The following is a 23271-nucleotide window of genomic DNA, read 5'->3' as shown; positions in this document are numbered from 1 at the left end:
TCGTTCACAGACGAACTTCATGACGCTAAACACTTGAAACGCAAGCTTGAGCGGAAATGGCGTAAATCTAAGCTAACAATCGACCATCAACTTTATAGGGACCAATGTGCTACCATTGATAAACTCCTAATTCAGGCCCGAACCGACTACTTCTCTTAGAAGGTGAAGTCGTGTGGCACTGACCACAAAAGTTTGGCCAAGATAACCAAAAATCTACAAGGAGACAGCCATGATGCTTCCCGTCCCTCTAACTCATCATCAAGGGAACTTGTGCAGAAGTTTAGTGACTTTTTCATCGGGAAAATTGAAAACATTAGGAATGACATTATTTCGCACAGCCAAACTGATTGTGATTTAGTTGATTTGCATTGTTCAGAACACCAAGAAGTAGCAAACTGTCTTATTGATTTGGTTCCTACAACGATAGAAGAGGTAAAACAAATTATACAAAAATCTCCAAACAAATCCTGTGAACTTGACCCTTTACCAACATGGCTTTTGAAGAAATGTCTCGATGAGCTCTTGCCATTGATAACAAACATCATAAATACATCAGTGGAATTAGGTTATGTACCAAAAGAGTTTAAAAGTGGTAGGATAAGACCCCTGCTTAAGAAACCAGGTCTTGAACCAAACATTCTCAAAAACTACAGGCCTGTGTCTAACTTCCCTTTCCTTTCAAAAATCTTAGAAAAGGTAGTAGATGCGCGTGTTGAGCGGCACTTGAGTGAAAATAAGCTACATGAGGGACTGCAGTCTGCTTACAGAAAGTTTCATTCAACTGAGTCGGCTTTGATAAAGGTACAGAATGACATCCTCACATCCCTCGACAAAAATTCTATAACAGTCCTCGTGCAACTCGATCTGTCTGCAGCTTTCGACACGATTGGCCACCAAACGCTGTTACACCGACTTGAACATCATTTTGGAGTCACAGACAAAGCACTTGCATGGATGTCATCATATCTTAGTGACCGCTATCAAACTGTGTGCATTGTAGGTGAGTTGTCGACGCCTATGTTGATGAAATACGGTGTGCCCCAGGGATCAGTGCTTGGTCCAAAGAACTATATCATGTACACTAAACCCGTGGGTGCCATATGCAGACGCCATGGACTTCTACACCATTTCTATGCCGATGACTCTCAATTATACCTATCCCTTAAGCCGACAGAGGCTGTGGCTAGAAGTGAGGCTTTGCGCCGCATTGACAGCTGTCTGGTTGAAATTGTCTCGTGGATGCATTGCAACATGCTGAAGCATAATGCTGATAAAACGGAGGTAATACTAAGGTCGGTGACTCTGTGATAAAATCCACAAAATGTGATCTTGGTGCAGTACTTGACAACAATATGGATATGGAACAACAAGTCAACTCTGTGTGCCGGGCTGGATATGCACAACTTCGCAGAATAGGTCACATCAGACGGTATCTTACCTGTGATGCCACAAAGACCCTTATCAACAGCCTGGTTACTTCACGGTTAGACTACTGTAATGCCTTGTTAAGTGGTATTCCAAACAGCACACTTAACAAGTTGCAACATGTCCAGAAAACGGCAGCTCGCGTCATCACCAAGACGCCCCGTCGCAATCATATATCACCGGTTCTGAAGGAGCTACCAGTAAAATACAGGGTGCAGTACAAGGTTCTGACCCACACATTTAAGGCTTTACACAATCAGTCCCCTGCCTATATTAGGGATATGATAGAAGTGTATAAACCGGTCAGAAACCTAAGATCACAAGACACGCTGTCACTGGTTATGCCAAAAACTAAAACAATGATGTATGGCAATCGCAGCTTTTCGTGCACTGCTCCAAAGCTTTGGAACTCCCTTTCCGTCAAGATCAGCTGCTTTCAAAAGCCTGCTAAAAACCCACTTCTTTGTGCAATATTTTGTTAACTGACCGGTACATTGATGCTTTCTTTTTCTTCTTCTTCATAAAACTGCGTAGAACAGTATTTTATCCTAGGGTAACCTAAATACTTTTAAATATGTATGAATTTTTGTCTTGTTTAATCTATACGTTTTACATTTATGAATTTTGTTAATGTGGAATGCATTGATTTTGTATGCGTATTTGTTAGTATTTTTGCAATTTTCTGTTTAGCACTTCTGAACGTGTACACGTGCATGAAAAGAGTGCTATATAAATGTGGTATAATAATAATAATAATAATAAAAAGCAAAGTCGATGAATTGGTATCCCCCGCCGAAAGGGTTTGTGGTGAGGAATGGTAAAAAAAATATATCCGGCAAAAAGTTAAGGATGTTAATAAGAAGCAAATAATTTCATTAGTCAAAATCAATTTAACAGAAAACAAATGTTTAATTAAAGAGTACATAATAAATGTATGCTACTTTGATCCTGACTAAAGAATTTATTTTGAATGGGATATGCTTACTGTAATAAGCTTAGCTTTTAAAATTAAATGCAGTTAATTGAAATGTGAGCTTGAAGTTTAACTGGAACGAAATATTGTCTTTGAGTGGTTTGGCACCAGGTGTTGCTGTTTAACATGTACATTTGAACTTAAAAGAACAGATGTCCTTAAGAGAACACAGGTAAGATATTTTGAACATGGCTGAGGGCAAGGTTTGTGCAGTCACAACATAACATGTTGAAGGTTTGAACATTTTAAAAAAAGGAATGGAAATATATATATCTATATAGATATATGTATATATTTATTTTTTAGGGGGTAGGTGTGCGGGGGAACGGGAGAGGAAACAAAATTTTACATGTTGATTATAAATATTGATGGAAAATTAAAAATGAAGAAAAAAGGTAAAAGGGTGAAGTTTGGTGGGGGGGGGGGGGGCAGAGGATGCATGATCAGTGGTGGGCATGGCTGGGTGGAGAAGTGAGGTGGGGGAATGGTACAACTTGCATGTTGATAAATAATTAGTCCGAGAGCTCACGGACATTTATTGCAACAATTGAGGCCAAAAGAAGTTTATACATTTTTGAAAACAATATTTCATTTCCTTCATGAAAACCCATTTCTTAAGTGTCAAAGCCGTGCCTATCTATATTTTGTTCACTTATGTTTGTGATAGGGGAGGTAAATGTCACATGTAAAAATATTAGGGGGTAGGGTAAAGTTTACGTCTACAAGTTGCTTCACTGATTAATTACAGTAATTATCTGATTGTCAGTAAATGTATAATTGTCAAACAATGACAGCAATAAGAAATTCATCAAAAAGGGCTGAAGGGCAAACTGGATATTCAAGGTCAAAGGTCAGATTTATGTTAAAATCACAAAATTGGGCACATTTGAAATTTATTTTTATTCTTAAAAAATAGTTTGTTATCATAAGTCACTCATCTTTATTTATGTAATGCGTATATATCAGCCAAAATCAGAAATGCAAATTTTATTGCAAAAAGTCAAGGTCAACCCTGATAATTGAAGGTCAAAGTTCATTTTCATGCAAAAATGTGAAAATTATTGCCTTAACTTTTTCTAATCAGTTTAATATGTTTTCACATTATCAGTCAATGAAGTTAATTCGTTTTAATGTTTGTATGTCAGGCAAAGTCACCAGTGCAGATGTAACCCCCAAAATGCCAATAGTAAAGCTTATATCAAGGGTCAAAGGTCAAATTTGTGTGAAAAATGGCATGAATAGCTTCCTGTTTGAAATATAACAGATATGTTTTAATCATTATAAGTAACTGCACGTGATTTATTTTAATGTATATATGTCTCACAATGCCAGTAATAAAGATATCGTCTAAAATCAGACAAGTTCAAATGTAATATTAAGGGTCAAAGGTCATTTTCAAGTAAAAGAATGAAAAAAAGCTCTTTAACTTTTCTCTTTGTTAACAATATCTTGTCAATATTAGTCCATGATATCAGTTCATTTTAATATGTAAATGTTAGGCGATGTCTGGTATGCACAAATAATTTCAAAACATTCAAGTTCAACCATAATATGAAAGGTCAAAGGTCAAAAAGTGAGTAAAATGTTGCAATAATATCACCTATTTGTAATAATTTTTATTGTTTAAAAGTATTTGTTTTGTCATTTCAGTAACTGATCGTTGTTCATTTTACTGTATATATGTCAGACGATGTCATGGAAGAGAAAGTATGTAAAGGTCAAACCTGGTATTAAAGGTCAGGGGTCATTTTTGTGTAAAAGATCAAACAGTAGCATACTAACTCATTTCTTTGTTTAAAAATAGCTTCTTGTTATAATTCACTTTTAGCAATTTATTTCAATGTATACATTTCAAGCAAGGACAGCTATGTAGGTTTTCCCTAATAAGTCAAAGCCAACTCTTTTATCAAAGGTTAAAGGTCATATTTGTGTGAAAACAGCATGTTTGTAATGATTTTTCTTTATTGTATTAGGTATTTTTGTCAACACTAGTAACTGATCATTATTCATTTTAAAGTATATATAACAGATGATATCATTCTTCCTTGATCATGAAAAATTAGTCAAGGCCAAACCTGACATTAAAGGTCAAGGGAGAGGGTCTTCAAGAAACTCGCCATTATGAAAAAAGGCTTGAACAAGTTGGGGAGCAAATGAAAAGATCCTACGGTAGGTCTACACAGGCACCGTACGTCGCATAGCATAGCACGCATCCACCTCATGGGTAACTGCTTCCAAAACCAGTAAAGATAAACTGGACAACGTTCAAAATTTAGGCCTGAGGATAAACAACTCCAATAAAAGAAATGGAAAAGACAGCCAACCTTGAGCCATTAGAGATCAGACGAGAGTACAAAGCCCTTGTGCAGGCAGAGAAGGCAGAGAGACTAACATCACACCCACTCCACTCAAAACTCGAGAGAAGAACCAATAACAGACTGAAACGATAGAGTCTCAACCATATCGTCAAAGGACTGCAGAAAAGAAAAGCAGCAGCACTAGATGCAGAGGCAGAGCCGCTTGTGCCCGATGAATGGGTTCCTAGACAATCTGCTCCAAAGATCAAATTGGTGGTGCCAGGAGTAGAAGAAAAGGGAAAATAACAACAGGCTCACCAACAATCTCTTACGCTAGAAATGATCAATGACCGCTATCCAGCACACTCGCGGATCCAAGCATATACAGATGGATCAGTGGAAAAAGCAGTTCAGAATGCTGGGAGTGGTGCCTGCATCAAATGTCCAGAACAAAATATAGATAGGCATGGCTTTGACACTAGATGCGGCAGTGAACTGCACCGGTTCTGCAGGTCGCTGGCATTTCCCCACAGCTTGGTCTCATATGGGATGTCTGTGAGCCAAACTTTCTGGCGTACTTCTTCCAGATAGAAATCGCTCTGCAGGATGTGGAATAGTATTTGTTCCTCTGATACGCACTGGCGTTTTGGTGTCTTTGCAACACCCCGCTTCTTCATATGTTTTCTCAGGCCACAGTGTCCAGTGCCCTTACGGAGGATAGTTGTTTGGCTTTTTCTGATTAGCTTGTGCAGACCGTTATTATTGGGCAGGTAGCCTCCATCATTTATGTTCTTCTAGTCTGACGCAAATCTATTCTTTAGAATCTGAGATTCTCTGTATGAAGCTTCCTTTGCAAAGTTCGTCCGCAGCTTCATTTTCGGCTATGCCCATATTTCCAGCAGCTGTCTCGTTAAGATGTCTGATGGACCTGCTGAGAGAGCCTGAAGAGCTCACTTGGAGTCTGTTAGGAAAACAATATTTTGTCCCTTTTCTCCTCGTTCGTACAGTTGGGGTGTGGCCGAAATGGGGGCTTGCGTCTCGGCTCTAAAGTTGGGAATCTCTTGCCGACTGGATGACAGAGTGTGAGAGAATTTGATGTAGGCACCACTCCCAGCATTCTGAACTGCTTTTTCCACTGATCTATCGGTATATGCTTGGATCCAAGAGTATTCTGGATAGGGTCATTGATCATTTCTAGCGTAAAAGATTGTTGATGAACCTAATGTTGTTTTCCCTTTTCTTCTACTCCTGGCACCTCCAATCTGATCTTTGGAGCACATTGTCTAGGAACTCATTTACCGGACACAAGCGGCTCTGCCTCTTTGTCCAGTGCTTCTGCTTTTCCTTTCTGCAGTCCTTTGACGATATGGTTGAGACTCTATCGTTTCAGTCTGTTCTTTGTTCTGCTCTCGAGTTTTGAATATGTTGGGTGTGATGGTAGTCTCTTTGCCTTCTCTGCCTGCCAAAGGGCTTTGTACTCTCGTCTTGTCTCTAATGGCTCAAGGTTGGATGTCTTTTTCATTTCCTTTATTGGAGTTGTTTACATTGCTCAAAGACTTATCCTCAGGCCTGAATTTTGAACGTTGTCCAGTTTATCTTTACTGGTTATGGAAGCAGTTACTTATGAGGTGGATGCTTACTCTACTATGGGCCGTTCGGTGCCTGTGTAGACTTGCCGTAGGATCTTTTCATTTGCTCCCCAACTTGTTCAAGCCATTTTTCATAATGGCAAGTTTCTTGAAGACGCTCTCCTTTGACCTTTAATGTCAGGTGTGACATTGACTATTTCTTTTTATAATTAAGGAAGATTGTTATCACCTGTTATATTACTTTATAATGAATAATGATCAGGTATTAGTGTTGACAAAAATACCCTAAAACAATAAAGAAAAATCCTTGCAAAAGTGCTGTTTTTCTGAATTTTCACACAAATTTGACCTTTGACCTTTGATAAAAAGGACTGGCTTCGACTTATTAGGACAAAACCTACATTGCTGACCTTGCTTGACATGTATACATTAAAATAAATTTAAAACAGTGAATTATAACAAAAAGCTATTTTTGAACAAAGTAATGAGTAAGTATGCTACATTTTGATCTTTTACAAAAAATGACACCTGACCTTTAATACCAGGTTTGACCTTGACTTATTTTCTCTTCCATGACATCGTCTAACATATATACAGTAAAATGAACAACGATCAGTTACTGAAATGACAAAACAAATACATTTAAACAATAAAATTATTACAAATAGCTGATATTATTGCAACATTTTACTCACTTTTTGACCTTTGACCTTTCATATTATGGTTGAACTTGAATGTTTTGAAATTATATGTGCATACCAGAGATCGCCTAACATTTATACATTAAAATGAACAGATATCATTGACTAGATCGACAGGATATTGTCAACAAAGAGAAAAGTAAAAGAGCTACTTTTTCATTCTCTTACTTGAAAATGACCTTTGACCCTTAATATTACATTTGAACTTGTCTGACTTTAGATGATATCTTCTTTATTGACATTGTGAGACATATATACATTAAAATAAACCACGAGCAATTACTAATAATGATGTAAACATATCTGTTATATTTCAAACAGGAAGCTATTTGTGCAATTTTTCACACAAATTTGACCTTTGGCCTTCGATATTAGCTTTACTATTGGCAGTTTTGGGGTTACATCTGCACTGATGACTTTGCCTGACATACAAACATTAAAACGAATTAACTTCAGTGACTAATAATGTGAAGACATATTAAACAGATTAAAAAATGTTAAGATAATAATTTTCACATTTTTGCATGAAAATGAACTTTGACCTTTAATTATCAGGGTTGACCTTGACTTTTTGCAATAAAATTTGCATTTCTGATTTTGGCTGATATATACACGTTACATAAATAAAGATGAGTGACTTATGATAACAAACTATTTTTTAAGAATAAAAATAAATTTCAAAAAGGGCAATTTTTGTGATTTTAACATAAATCTGACATTTGACCTTGAATATCCAGTTTGCCCTTCAGTCCTTTTTGATGAATTTCTTATTGCTGTCATTGTTTGACAATTATACATTTACTGACAATAAGATAGTTACTGTAATTAAACAGTGAAGCAACTTGTAAACGTAAACTTTACCCTACCCCCTAATATTTTTACAAGTGAGTTTTAACTCCCCTATCACAAACATAAGTGAACAAAATATAGATAGGCACGGCTTTGACACTTAAGAAACGGGTTTTCATGGAGGATGTGAAATACTGTTTCCAAAAAAGTATAAACTTCTTTTGGCCTCAGTTGTTGCAATAAAAGTCCGTGAGCTCTCGGACCAAATCAAGGAAGGTTTGAAAAAAATCTAAAATAAGAAATGAAAAAAAAAATATTTATTTTTTTTTGGGGGGGGGGGGAGGGTGTGTGACCAAGGCAAGTGGGTGACCAGGTGTGGGTGCGCAACTTCACAAGTTTATAAAAAATGTGCATGGAAAAGAATAAAAGAAATTTAACGAAATTCTGCCAAATGGTAAGTTTATTATGTACAAATGTGTGGATTTTTAGACAATTAAAGGGCAATAACTCTGAAGTTACAAAAGAAATCCGCACAAAATTGTGTGTGCACAACCACATTATAGTGATCTAACTTCTGTTAAAGTTTCATAGTTCAAGATCAAATATATCAAAAGTTATGATGCAGAAATTGCCATATCTATAGATCTATAGTACCCTACTAGTTAACACTAGAAACTTTTAAGGGTCATAACTCTGGTGTTACTTGAGCAATCTGTCTGAAACTTGATGGGCCCCATAACCTCATAGTGGTGAACATGTATATGAAGTTCGTTTGAAAAAAAATCTAAAATAAGGAATGCATTTTTTTTGTGGGGGGGGGGGGGTCGGGGAATCGGGAGGGGGAGGGGTGTGTTCAAGGTAAGGGGGTGGCCAGGTGTGGGTACACAACTTCACATGTTTACAATAAATGTTCATGGAAAAGAATGAAAGAAATTTAATGAAATTCTACAAAATGGTAAGTTTGTTATGTACAAATATGTGGATTTTTATACAATTAAAGGGCAATAACTCTTAATTTACAAATATATCCGAAATTGTGTATACACAACCACATTATGGTGATCTGAATTCTGTTTAAGTTTCATAGTTCTAGGTCAAATATATCAAAAGTTATGATGCAGAAATTGCCATATTTATAGTACCCTATATAGTTAACACTAGAAACTTCTAAGGGCCATAACTCTGGTGTTACTTGGGCAATCTGACTGGAACTTAACGGGCCGCAAGAACTCATAGTGGTGAACATGTATATAAAAATATATATTAAATAAATTTTCCCAACCATTTCCTAGATATGGCTCCGGACGGACGGAGGGACGGACAACACCAAAACTATATCCCTCCGACTTTCGTCGGGGGGTTATAATAATAACATGTGAATGAAGTATTGCCATGCAATACAAAGTCCCCTACTAGAAGGCACCTAATTTTCTCTACTGCAGTATAACATAATGAACTGATATCTGTCAATGATGTATAAACAATATTGTACTATGTATACAATATAATATAACAAAGCACTTGGATTACAATTTGCATATATAAAAACGTACAGTTGTTTTCATTTGGAATATTTTTGACCGATTATACAAAACGTTATCATAAAAGTTATTTATAGTAACAACAAAGTGAAATTAATCCTTTAAAAAATCTATATAATGTAAGTCCACAAGAAAATCTTTACCAGGTAAAGATAGATCAAAATACATCTAAATACTGGATGTAACATGCATGTTGTACCACAGAAAAGTGGTCCCGATTTTTCCTTACGGCCAGTAATAAACTAGAGCTATCACTAAAGGCGATGAATGTTCCCCCCTCATGCACTGACACAGTACATTGCAATTTGACGTACACAAGATTGCATAATTATGTGGACTGTATGTATATAGACTGTATGTATACAGTATGGTAACAAAAAACAAAGTCCCATAACTATGCAGAATATTTATCTAAAAGAACAATAACATGCACCATGCACAACAAGGGTTGGTACTGATCACTTGTGTGAAGTTTCATTTAATTATGTGCAAGGGTTCGGAAGATTAGGCGCGCACAAGATTGCATATGCAGACTGTATGTACATAGTATCTTAACAAGAAACAAAGTCCCATAACTCTGCAATTTTTGTTGTTGAAAGAACCTAACATGCCCCATGCACAACTACTGTTGTTACTGATCACTTGTGTGAAGTTTCATTAAATTGTATCAAGGGGATGAGGAGAGATGGTGCGCACAAGATTGTGTCTATGTATATAGTGTAGTAACAAAAAACAAAGTCCCGTAACCCTGCAATTTTTTTTTCTGAAAGAACCTAACATGCCCCATGCACAACTACTGTTGTTACTGATCACTTGTGTGAAGTTTCATTAAATTGTGTCAAGAGGTTTAGGAGAGATGGTGCGCACAAGATTGTGTCTACGGACAGACGGACAGACAGACAGACAGACGGACAGAAGACAACCTGGAACCAGTATACTCCCCCTTACAACTTTGTTGTCGGGGGGTACAAAAAGTTACAATGTAATCTAAAAAAGTGTGCCTCATGGTGGTGAACATTTGTGCAAAGTTACATCAAAATCTCTCCATGCATGAAGAAGAAATGCTCTGGAGAAAGTCATTCTTGAATTTGACCTTTGACCTCTAAGTATGACCTTGAACTTAGACCTAGGGACCTGGCTCTTGCGCATGACAATTTGTCTCATGGTGGTGAATATTTGTGCCAAGTTACATTAAAATCCTTCCATGCATAAAGAAGAAATGCTCCAGACAAAGTCATTCTAGAATTTGACCTTTGACCTCTAAGTATGACCTTGACCTTAGACCTAGGGCCCGGGTTCTGGGTGTTGAGCATGATACGTCGTCTATGGGGAACATTTATGCCAAGTAATATTGTAATCCCATGACAGAGTTCTAGACCAGACAGGAAAAAAACCCTATTGACCTTTGGCCTCCAATTGTGACCTTGACCTTTGAGCTAGGGGTCCTGGTTTAGCGTATGACATGTTGTCTCATCATGGGAACATTTGTGCCAAGTAATATCAAAATCCCTTCATAGATGGCAGAGTTATGGACCGGACAGGAAAAAAGCCCTATTGACCTTTGACCCCCAATTGTGACCTTGACCTTTGAGCAAGGGCTCCGGGATTTGCGCACGGCATGTTGTCTCATCATGGAAATCATCTGTGCCAAGTAATATTGAAATCCCTTACTGAATGACAGAGTTATGGACCGGACACGAAACAGACCCTGTTCATGCCATGTTAACATTTGACTACTAAGTGTGACCTTGACCTTTGAGCTAGGGGTCTGAAAGTTGTGCATGACACATTGTCTTATTATGATGTACAATTGTGGCAATGGATATTAAAATCCCTTCATGGATGAGAGAGTTATGGACCGGACAGGGAAAAAGCTCTGTTGTCCTTTGACCTCCAATTGTGACCTTGACCTTTGAGTTAGGGGTGTGGGTTTTAGGCATGACACGTTGTCTAATCATGGGGAACATTTGTGTCAAGTAATAATAAAATCCCTTCATGGATGAAAGAGTTATGGACCGGACACGAAACAGACCCTGTTCATGCCATGTTAACATTTGACTACTAAGTGTGACCTTGACCTTTGAGCTAGGGGTCTGAAAGTTGTGCATGACATATCGTTGTGCATGACATATCGTCTTATTATGAGGTACAATTGTGCCAAGTGATTTTAAAATCCCTTCATGGATGGGAGAGTTATGGACCGGATAGAAAAAAGCCCTGTTGACCTTTGACCTCCAATTGTGACCTTGACCTTTAAGCTAGGGGTCCGGGTTTTGCGCAGGACACGTCGTCTCATCATGGGAAACATTTGTGCAAAGTAATAATAAAATCCCTTCATGGATAAAAGAGTTATGGACCGGACACGAAATTGCGGACAGACGGAATGACGGAATGACGGAAAACCGCATTCCTATAGTCCCCGGAACTGGTTTTCAACCAGTAGGGGACTAATAATGATATTGATACACTAAATGGGGTACATAACAGAGGCTTAACACAGACAAATAAAGCAGTCTTTTTCTTTTTCTTCTAACTGTAGTTTTTAAAGTAAATGTATGGAATCAAATTCCCATCTTATTCACAGCTCACTGTGGGTCACTTTGACTTAATTTGAGCTGTGAATTATGGCACACATTCTACACGTAGCACATCAAGTGTTGTTAATTAATTGTAGATATGCTCGCCCATATGGTTCTTAACCGGTCGCGAGGGTAAACAACCTCAACACACACATGTGGCCTCTAGAGTGTTCACAAGGCAAATGTTGACGGACGACGCACAACGCACTGACACCGGAGACGGACGCCGGACAATGGCCGGTCACAATAGCCTGTGTGCTCTGGTGAGCTAAAAACGTGGCCGCCTCAGGGCGTGATCGCTTTTTTCCTATATGTATGTACAGGAAACTTTAGAAATCTTGTCAGACACGCCCAGCCCAACTTTGAAAAGTTCACACGTATGTCTTGGGTAACCCTTTACCACATTTATTCAAATTATAGTGATTCGTAAAAACTTGCAACTCTCTCTCTCTCTCTCCCTCTCTCCCTCTCTCTCTCTCTCTCTTCTCTTAACTGTATCCCTTCCTGAACCGTTTTGAAATAATTTCACAGAAATGTGGATTGAGTGGCCGCCTACGAACATTGTTTATAGTACTCCAATAAAAAACAGAGCCACCAGAGCTACAAGTACAAAAGTCTTCAGACATCTTCTTTTAAATCACTTGTTCGATTTTGAAATAATTTTACAGAAATGATCATTAAATGATCCTTTACTAAAACTATTAAAGCCATCTTTATTTGTTAAAAAGCATGGCTTCCATAAGCGTGTTTAGTTTATTCTATGTGCTTCTGTGAACGACTTTCTGCCTCAGCAGACGTTTTAAAGTAATTTTGTAGACATGTTTATCACTAATTGAAATGAAATATTCAATCATAGGGTTAAAAAGAGAGATCAAACATTCAAAATACTTACAAATCCTTAGAAAAAAAGGCTTAGTCTTTCAACATTTTGGGAAGCTGTATACTCTGACCTGTAATGTAATATAAAGCAACTTGATAAATGTTTAATACATCCTTTTGAAATGGAGTTACTGAAATATTGAATTTTGTTATGCACGGCTACTAAACAGTGCCGTGGTACCGCCTGTGCCGACGAGAAATGTAGGCACTTGGCTTCCGGTACCGCAGGTATTTTGACAATGTATACATATCAAGTGAGATCGGTGAGTGGTTTTTGTCATTTTTGTCATTTTGTTACTGCATGGAGCAATTTTTCGAAAATTGGGGAATGTAGCAGGGTGTAGATGTATCTTATGTATATATCCATGCTAAATTTAGCGGCAAATGATCAATTTCCTAGAAACGCAAGGACAAATAAGTTTGGAATGAAACGTGAAATTTGCCATCCACCTGGCTTACGGAAGGTCGGTGGTTCTACCCAGGTGTCCGCTCGTGATGAAATAATGCACGGAGGGGCACCTGGGGTCTTCCTCCACCATTAAAGCTGGAAAGTCGCCTAATGACCTATCATTTGTCGGTGCGACGTTAAATCAAAAACAAAAAAAACCTGAAATTTTTCACATCAGTGACTGTTTAGACTCATTTCTTTTCGCTGACCCTAACCATATCATCTCTTCCGTCGTAAATTATATTTATAAATGACATGTGATCTGTCAAAACATAAAATGTTTCCAGAAAATTCCGAATTTGAACGTTATGCCAATTTTGTGAAAGTACCGCAGGCATTTCAACAATGCCGCAGCCCCTTTGAGGTGCCGCAGGCAGTTCTAAAAGTATCGGGGCATAAAACTGGCCCACAACTAACTAAAAAATCCAATAACTCGCATTCGTACGATTATATATTATATTCACAAAGATCAAAAAGTTTAGCAATCAGTTTATCTTTGCGGGTAATCTCAAACTCTAGTACACATTGAAGCAAACTATATTTCCCAAACATTATGTTTTTTGAAAATTGCCCTCTCTGTCTGCTCTTTGATGCCCGATATGATATATTCAAAGTTTTGTTTGCAGGTAAAAATAGATTAAGGACTATTCAAATTCTCCTAGTTGATCGTTTATGATCTGTACTTGTTCTCTCACAGAACTTCACGATTTTTAAAGTTTATTTATTAGTTTTTTTTCTATTTCCTGACAATTTTTATGCTGATATTTGTGTCGCGTCTGCATGGTTCTGGTCGCTAGATCCCTTTTACGCAATGTATACTCAAATGCAAAAGATACTTTTCGTCAACTGAAGTAGATTATTTTGCCAGAAGTAGATTATTTTGTCCAAAAGTATATTATGTTTGGTGCCAAAATTTAGTGCAGTTTATGGCCATTTTGATGTGTTTCGTTTAGTCTACATACATTTGCATTTTCAAATTTTGACATTTGTGGGGATTCTTGGCTATTCAAATCCAACAGGGGACAAAAATCTCTTTCTTGTCAAATGATAAAAAAGCTGCCGGTTCCTCAAACATTATTTTGTTTAGATATCGTGTGTGTCCGCCTCTACTATTTATTCAAGCACTGATATGGCAACACTTAGGCCTAACGTTACAGTGGAATGATGTCATGAGAAATTTTATTCCATTCTTGAGTAGCGGTTGTCACCCGAGGTCTGCTGGATCTATGGCGTTCAGCAACTCGACTGGTGCAAAAGAATTATGACATTACTTTGACACCCAAACGTTCTGCTGACGTAAATAACGTTGTCACCCCGTTGAAACATTGTTAATGCTTCAATTCGTTGAGTTTCACTAAGTCGTGGCATTTTATTACAGCACAGATTTGAAACCTAATGTGTTTTTCCTTTCACCAACGGTATAAAAAAACTGACAAAACACGTTTGTAGATATATTCATTTCCTATGGGCAGCACGTGCAAATCGTGCAAAAGTCCACTTTCTCTAGTTATCTTGACTTCAGCCGGTTTTTATCATAAAATTTAAGAAAGATCATTAGTACATGCTTTGGGCAAAGAATATTGGAGATTGTAGACGGATACCTCTTTTAGAACTGAGAATATCCAAGTTTAAAAAGTGCAAACTTTCTTTGGCGTTTGAGTATATATGTATAAATTCTATGATTTTCAACCTAAATGAATTATGGTGAGATATATCTGCCAATAGATGGTATGCTATAGCTAGGCAGCTATCTCGATAATTTGTTAACTTTTTAGGAATTGTCTGTATTTTTTTTTCAGAAAACATTTTTGAAAAAAAAACTGATGGTTGTTATAGCGTAAAGTTTTGGGTTAATGCCTGTAACTGCCATGAGATATTTGGTAGATATATTACAGTAATATTTTAGAATTTCCAGCAAAGTTCTCTATTTTCCTGAAAAAAAGTTTACAATAAATTATTTTTGTAGATATGCTTCATATTTCCAGGAAACGTTTGGCTATTAAAATAACTACAAAATTTTTGAAATTTCAAGATCATAGTTTCTGACTTTTTAGCTAGTAAATGGCAGCAGTCCACAACGGGCCCTTACTCAAGTGGTATCGAGATTATAATGTAAATCATCGCAATAATATTTACAGGAAACCTTTGACAATTGAAACTCGTTCTAGAAAACTTCGCTTTATCAAGATTATTTCTTGAAGTATCGCGACAGCTACTTACCTATTCATTATTTTAACATGTCCAAAACATTACGGATTAATACTAAATTTCGTGACAGAAATATGCCACCATAATGGATGGATATTTAAAGCGTAAGAAAAGTTTGGTCCCTTTTATTTTTAAACTACTATAAAGTCAAATTATTACAGTATCATGGGGGCATTTAGCTTTTGCCCTTTTGTTTCTCTGTTCCTCCATTTGTCTGTTTGTGTAATTTTGGGCCAAACTTATTACCGGATTCTTTAAGAACTGCCTGCGGCACCTCAAAGGCGCTGGCACCTTTCCAAAATTGGCATAACGTTCAAATTCGGAATTTTCTTGAAACATTTTATGTTTTGGCATATCACATGTGATTTATTAATATAATTTACATCGGCAGAGATGGTATGGTTCGGGTCAGTGAAAAGAAATGAGTCTAAACAATCACTGCTGTGAAAAAATCACGTTTCATTCCCAATTTATTTGTTTCTAGGAAATTGATCATTTGCCACAAAATTCAGCATGGATATGTACATAACATACAGCTACACCCCGCTACATTCCCAGATTTTTGAAAAAAATGCTCCATGCAGTAACAAAATGTCAAAAATGACAAAAATCACTCACCGATCTCGCTTAATTTGTAAACATTGGCGAAGTACCTGCGGTACCGGAAGCTAAGTGCCTTCATTCCTCGTCGGCACAGGCGGTACCGCAGGCACTGTTTAGTACTCGTGTTATGACATATATAGAAATATGTCTGCTTTTGTTATAGAAAATTGATTCTGGTTCTTGTGCAGAAACAAATAATTATACATATACTATTTTCTCATCTTTACAAAACAAAAATGCAAGGTACAATCTGTGTGTACAGCAGAGCATAATTAGTATTTTGAAGTTTTATTTATCTGATCTTCCTTAGGTAATTCAATTCCACAGTTACAGGTTTTGTGTTTTGTGAAAGGCAAGGAAAAGAGTTCTAAATTACCTTCTTATCAAACTGGTTGTTTTTGGGGCATTCAGTGTTTCAAGACACACAATAATACTCTCTGAAATGAACAAGAGGGTCACGATGACTCTGGATCGCTCACTAGAGATATATGAGCTACATGTTTCAAATGTCAAACTGATGATTTTTAGAAATTGTTTGGAAAATTTTCCGATGTACAACCAAGTAACCCCTGGGGCGGGGCCAATTTTACCCCGGGGATCATGATTTGAACAAAGTTTGTAAAAGTCCACTTGGCAATGTTACATATCAAATATCTAAGATCTAGGCCTTCTGGTTTATTTTTAGAAAATTTATGAAGTTCTCCCTATGTACAATCATGTAACCCCATGGGCTGGGTCAATTTGACCCTGGGGGTCAAGGTTTGAACAAATTTTGTAGAGGTCCACTAGGCAATGCTACATGTCAAATATCTAAGCTCTGGGCCTTCTAGTTTATTTTTGAAAATTTTGATAATTTTTCTATGTACAATCAAGTAACCCCATGGGGCGGGGTGAATTTGACCTCGGGGGTCATGATTTGAATAAATTTTGTAGAAGTCTACTAGGCAACGCTACATGTGAAATATCTAAGATCTAGGCCTTCTGGTTTATTTTTAGAAAAATTTTGAATATTTTCCTATGTAAAATCAAGTGATCCCTGGGGTGGGTTCAATTTTGACCCCGGAGGTCATAATTTGAACAAATTTTGTAGAGGTCCACTAGGCAATGCTACATGTCAAATATCTAAGCTCTAGGCCTTCTGGTTTATTTTTAGAAAAATTTTGAAGATTTTCCTATGTAAAATCAAGTGACCCCTGGGGTGGGGTCAATTTTGACCCCGGGGGTCAAGATTTGAACAAATTTTGTAGAGGACCACCAGGCAATGCTAAATGGCAAATATCTAAGCTCTAGGCCTTCTGGTTTATTTTTAGAAAAATTTTGAAGATTTTCCTATGTAAAATCAAGTGACCCCTATGGCGGGGCCAATTTTGACCCCGGGGTCATGATTTGAACAAATTTTGTAGAGCTCTAGGCCTTCTGGTTTATCTTTAGAAAATTTTGAAGATTTTTCTATGGACAATCAAGTAACCCCATGGGGCGGGGTCAATTTGAACACGGGGGTAATGATTTGAACAAATTTTGTAGAGATCCACTAGGCAATGCTACATGTGAAATATCTTAGCTCTAGGCCTTCTGGTTTATTTTTAGAAAAAATTTGAAGATTTTCCTATGTAAAATCAAGTGAACCCTGGGGCGGGGCCAATTTTACCCCGGGGGTCATGATTTGAACAAAGCTTGTAGAAGTCTACTAGGCAATGTTACGTATCAAATATCTAAGATCTAGGCCTTCTGGTTTATTTATAGCAAATTTATGAAGATTTCCCTATGTACAATAAAGTAATACCTAGGGCTGGGTCAATTTTGACCCCAAGGGTCATGATTTGAACAAATTTTGTAGAGGTCCACTTGGCAATGCTACATGTCAAATATTTAAGCTCTAGGCCTTCCGGTTTATTTTTAGAAAATTTTGAAGATTTTTCTTTGTACAATCAAGTAACCCCATGGGGCGGGGTCAAGATTTGAACAAATTTTGTAGAGGTCCACTAGGCAATGCTACATGTCAAATATCTGAGCTCTAGACCTTCTGGTTTATTTTTAGAAAATTTTGAAGTTTTTCTATGTACAATCAAGTAACCCCATGAGGCGGGGTTAATTTGAACCCGGGGGTCATGATTTGAACAAATTTTGTAGAAGTTTACTAGGCAATGCCACATGTCACATATCTAAGATCTAGGCCTTCCGGTTTATTTTTAGAACTTTTTTAAAGATTTTCCTATGTAAAATCAAGTGACCCCTGCGGCGGGGTCAATTTTGAACCCAGGGATCATGATTTGAACAAATTTTGTAGAGGTCCACTTGGCAATGCTACATGTCAAACATTTAAGCTCTAGGCCTTCTGGTTTATTTTTAGAAAATTTTGAAAAATTTTCTATGTACAATCAAGTAACCCCATGGGGCGGGGTCAATTTGACCCCGGGGGTCATGATTTGAACAAATTTTGTAGAGGTCCAATAGGCAATGCTACACGTCAAACATCTAAGCAATAGACCTTCTGGTTTATTTTTAGAAAAATTTTGAAGATTTTCCTATGTAAAATCAAGTGACCCCGGGGTCATGATTTGAACAAATTTTGTAGAGGTCCACTAGGCAATGCTACATGTCAAATATCTAAACTCTAGGCCTTCTGGTTTATTTTTAGAAAAATTTTGAAAATTTTCCTATGTAAAATCAAGTGACCCCTGGGGCAGGGCCAATATTGACCCCGGGGGTCATGATTTGAACAAATTTTGTAGAGCTCTAGGCCTTCTGGTTTATCTTTAGAAAATTTTGAAGATTTTTCTATGTACAATCAAGTAACCCCATGGGGCGGAGTCAATTTGACCCCGGGGGTCATGATTTGAACAAATTTAGTAGAGATCCACTAGGCAATGCCACAGGCACTAGTATCGGACCTTGGACAAAATATATGTCCAGACTGAGTCAAAAATGAAAAATATGTAGTGAAATATGATACCCCTTCAAAAGATACATACTACTGAAGGCCAGAATCTCGGGATTCGAGCCTGCGAGCAATGGGTTCACTTCCCGGACCGTTGTGAAATAAATTCTCGAGGCAATAAAACAAACTACCTATCACTATTTCACAAGTACATTTAGCTACAAAATGAGACCGACCTCAAGTCTCTAGCCCTTCCCGTTCATGAAATATATATCAGGAAACGATTGCCTTTCTGCTGAAAGTCCCTGGTAGATAAAAATGCGGCACGACGAATCGGTACGAAATCACGGACTAAAATATGTTTGTCAGCCTAGCATGGGTCAAATTCTCTAAAAGGTACTTAAAATATAACAAAAAGATTTAAAATTACCAAGACAACACATTCTTTACTAGTATCGACCTTTATGGCTTCGTCAGAAATAACAACGTACAATACAAACGACGTCACGTCCGTCTGGACGCGAAGGTCAACGTGACAAAAAGCGCAAATATAGAATATATTTGTATTAATGTTCATATAGATACGGATCATAATGATACGGCGGGTATTTATCGAAAACACATTTCTTCAATATGAAGCAGAGAAAAAATAAAACCCAACATATCTAATTTTGAAGTATACATGTGAAGCATAAGCGAGAATTAACGATAGATCTACTTACAATTATATAAATAGTAAAATAACATTAATTTAAAAGCAAACCACACATATATAATTACAGAAACAATCAAAAAAATAAAAAACTTTCATTAAAATACAATTAAAGACAAAATGCAGTCAAATGGCGGAAAAGGGGACCTTGAAGCAGTAATAAGGGGAGGTAATAAAACGAAATCACGGACTAAAATATGTTTTTCAGCCTAGCACGGGTCAAATTCATTTGCCATTAAGAACAAGTATTACTAAATATGTAAATTATGGCCACTCACCACCGTCAGTAGCATCCGATACTCGCGAGATTTACTTTTTTATTTTTCCATCGGTCTTTCAGTTGCAATATCCGCCATTGAAACCGATATGATAATATCCAAGTAATTTTGTGCGAAACGTTGCGGTTCTGTTGGAGGTGTGTCGCTATTGGCCAATCATAAATTGCGTTTAAAAATACCTAAGGAATTCCGTTCAATGGCGTAGCATTCAATTGAAAGACCGTGAAGAAATTTGAATCTTCAATATCGCGTGTTTGAGATGCTACTGACGATTGCGAGTGGCCCTAGTGTATGTATTTAGTTATATTTTTTAATATATTTTCTAACTTTAGAATAATATTAATAACTTTTGTAAAAGTTAAGAATATATCGGCTCTATTTTCCAGCATTTTAATATTTTATTGCCGTTTTATTACCTCCCCTTATTACTGCTTCAAGATCCCCTTTTCCGCCGTTTGACTGCATTTTGTCTTTCATTGTATTTTAATGAAAGTTTTTTAATTTTTTTGATTGTTTCTGTAATTATATATGTGTGGTTAGCTTTTAAATTAATGTTATTTTACTATTTATATAATTATAAGTAGATCTATCGTTAATTCTCGCTTATGCTTCACATGTATACTTCAAAATTAGATATGTTGGGTTTTATTTTATGTGACCAGTTTCCTTTCTGATTTTAACAAAATATTCAATCTTTTCGTCTATACAAATGAAGAAGTTATCTTTTGCGGTTGTACAATCCATATCATATACATTTTTCTTGATATTTTTGACAAGCTCGTTCCCTCATTTAAGGCAAATGTAGACAATACAGTTTTTGTCTTCACGTGCTGAGTTTACTTGCTGATTCAAGGTTTGACCATCATAATTATAACCGGTTAAACTTGTTAATGATTTAATTATGTAAGCCTTGTTTGAATCAAACTTGGCCTCCATTTGCTTCGTGAATTTTCGTACAGGGCATCAAAAAAACATTGATGTTTTTTCGATGTTGTTTGATACTGTCCACAACTTTGTGTTTCGATTCTTCATTAACCGTAGATTTTGACTGAAACTTCTTTTTACATTCTGATATTTTGTCTAAAATATCTTTGGTTTTGTCTTTTAGCTGCACTAGTTCTTGAGCGTTACATATCCCCTCTGCGGCAGTTTGAATATATTCTTTTTCCTTGCAGGTACTGCAAAAGAAATTCTACCGATCTTACATATCCATTCAGTTCCGTGTAAACAAATTCTTGTGGACATTGGTTTCAGACCACAAATGAATAAAATGGGGATACTACAACTAACAGCGCAAATCGTTTACTGACAATGTGTAAATGCTTAATTAAAAAGTACTAGTAACATAAATTTATTATGTGGATAACCAATCTCAGTTTGCATTTTCGTAATACATTTATTTAATGGTTTGAACGAAAGCAAACTAATTTGGAATGTTTTGCAATGATTTGAACGAAAACAAACTAATTTGGAATATTTTGCCTTTTTATATAGAATCCGAAAGTGATTTTTCTTGTTTAGTTTTAGCCAAATAAATTTCTATGGAATCTTATGCAACATAACAAAATCTCGTTAAGTATGACAAAAACATGTTTTTCTATTTTCACGATTCTTAGCCGAATGATTTTGTTTGGAATAAGATATGATTTTGTGTATACCTGTGTTCCAAATGTATGCATACTGCACAGCACAGAGCGTCGTGTCCTTTGCAGAAGAACGTAAACATTTTATTGTGAGTTTCGCATTTGTACTGCAATTGTCCCCAGACATCAATTTCATCATCTTTCAGTATAACATGCTTTGCAAGGGCAGGAATTGCAGCATGGAAATGCTATGAACAATGCGCACAAAAATACGCCTCACACTCTATGCAAAACCGATCAAGAGGTACTTTTTTGTCTTTGCATGGCATACAAAGCTAATAAATTTTCAGGCCACCTTCTGGCGGTTTGCTATCTTCGATGTTACTTTCTGCCATTGGAATGCAGTTTAATCTGAAAATGACAGAATGTGAATGTCAATCTCACTTTTATAAATGCTTGTAACTGTTTTACCTGCCCGAAGAAACAAATGTTTGTTATTATCTGACTGAATTCAATACTTTTAATGTGATGTAGATTTCGCTTGAAATGAAAATATAGACATAATTTTCTTGTTTTGTATTGTGAAATGAAAATATAGACATAATTTTCTTGTTTTGTATTGTATTTGGAGTTGTGGTAGTTGGTTTAACCTATTTACTTCAATTTTGTGATAGTGGTATCTGGTAACAATAGACTCAAACATATGCTATAAACACGTTATTAAACAGGACTGGTGTGTCTTAAGACCAATTCATCTGCTAGTTTGCCACTATCGCATAAAGACTCATCAGCAATGTAAACAGAAACAGAATTCTCAATAACTTTATTCTAATTCTAAAATGTATTTTCTTTGTACAAGTAAGCATTTACTTCTGGTCTCCGTGGTAACGTACTGTTGCATCATCCGGACAAATTTTGTCCGGTCAAATATTGTCAAGACTTAAAGGTGGCTTGTTGTCATTTAAATGTTTGACTGTCATTCTGTTTTTGGCCACTTCCTGAAAATAAGTGTTTGCCGGAGACCAACGAGAGCATCTAGTATTTCTTACTACACTTGTATTTTATTCATTCTGATAATCATCATCGTATCAATTGCATTGTGATGAAAAGCTTCTATTAAATAATCGATATACACCCGACAACTGTATTGATGCCATAGCTTGCGGCCACACTAAATTAAAGAATATTCCCGGTTTACGTGAGCCCAAATTTCAGAAGTGTCATAATTTGCCATCATTATGTTTTAATATAAAAAAGTGAAAGACAGAGGTAGGTTTGCCGGAAGCACTGAGCGTAGCAAACGTTGCCAGGACCATGTATCAGCAGACCCGCAACAAACAGAAGCCTAAGCGGAGAGCCATCTTTATAAATCACGTCATTTAGTTTAAACTGATCAACATTCTTGCATAAAAGCTACTTTTTTACTGGATATGGGCAGGCATTAATGGGAGAGCAATAGCTTATTAACAAGGCAATTCACGTGCTGTTATTTCATGATATTTGCAAGGGCCAAATATCCATTCTTGTGTAGATAAATCTCCCCCTGTCAATTTCTTTCGAAATTGGGCATTAGGAAAGAGTTTGCCAATTGAATTGCATGTAACTTTTGTTATTGTTTATCTCAACATTTTTGGAAGTATCCATCCGCATGTTTTTATTTGATATCTCACTTATTCATATAAATCTTGGAAGCTTGTCAAAATAACTTGTATGTAAAATTATTATTTTGAACTTGTGTTCCTGTTTAAAAAGTTTGAAAAGTTACCTAAAATATAAATAGCCGATAAC

This window comes from Mercenaria mercenaria, unplaced genomic scaffold (genome assembly GCF_021730395.1).
Source record: "Mercenaria mercenaria strain notata unplaced genomic scaffold, MADL_Memer_1 contig_4941, whole genome shotgun sequence".
In the NCBI taxonomy this organism is placed as follows: Eukaryota; Metazoa; Mollusca; class Bivalvia; order Venerida; family Veneridae; genus Mercenaria; species Mercenaria mercenaria.
Note: the sequence above shows the minus strand (reverse complement) of the source record.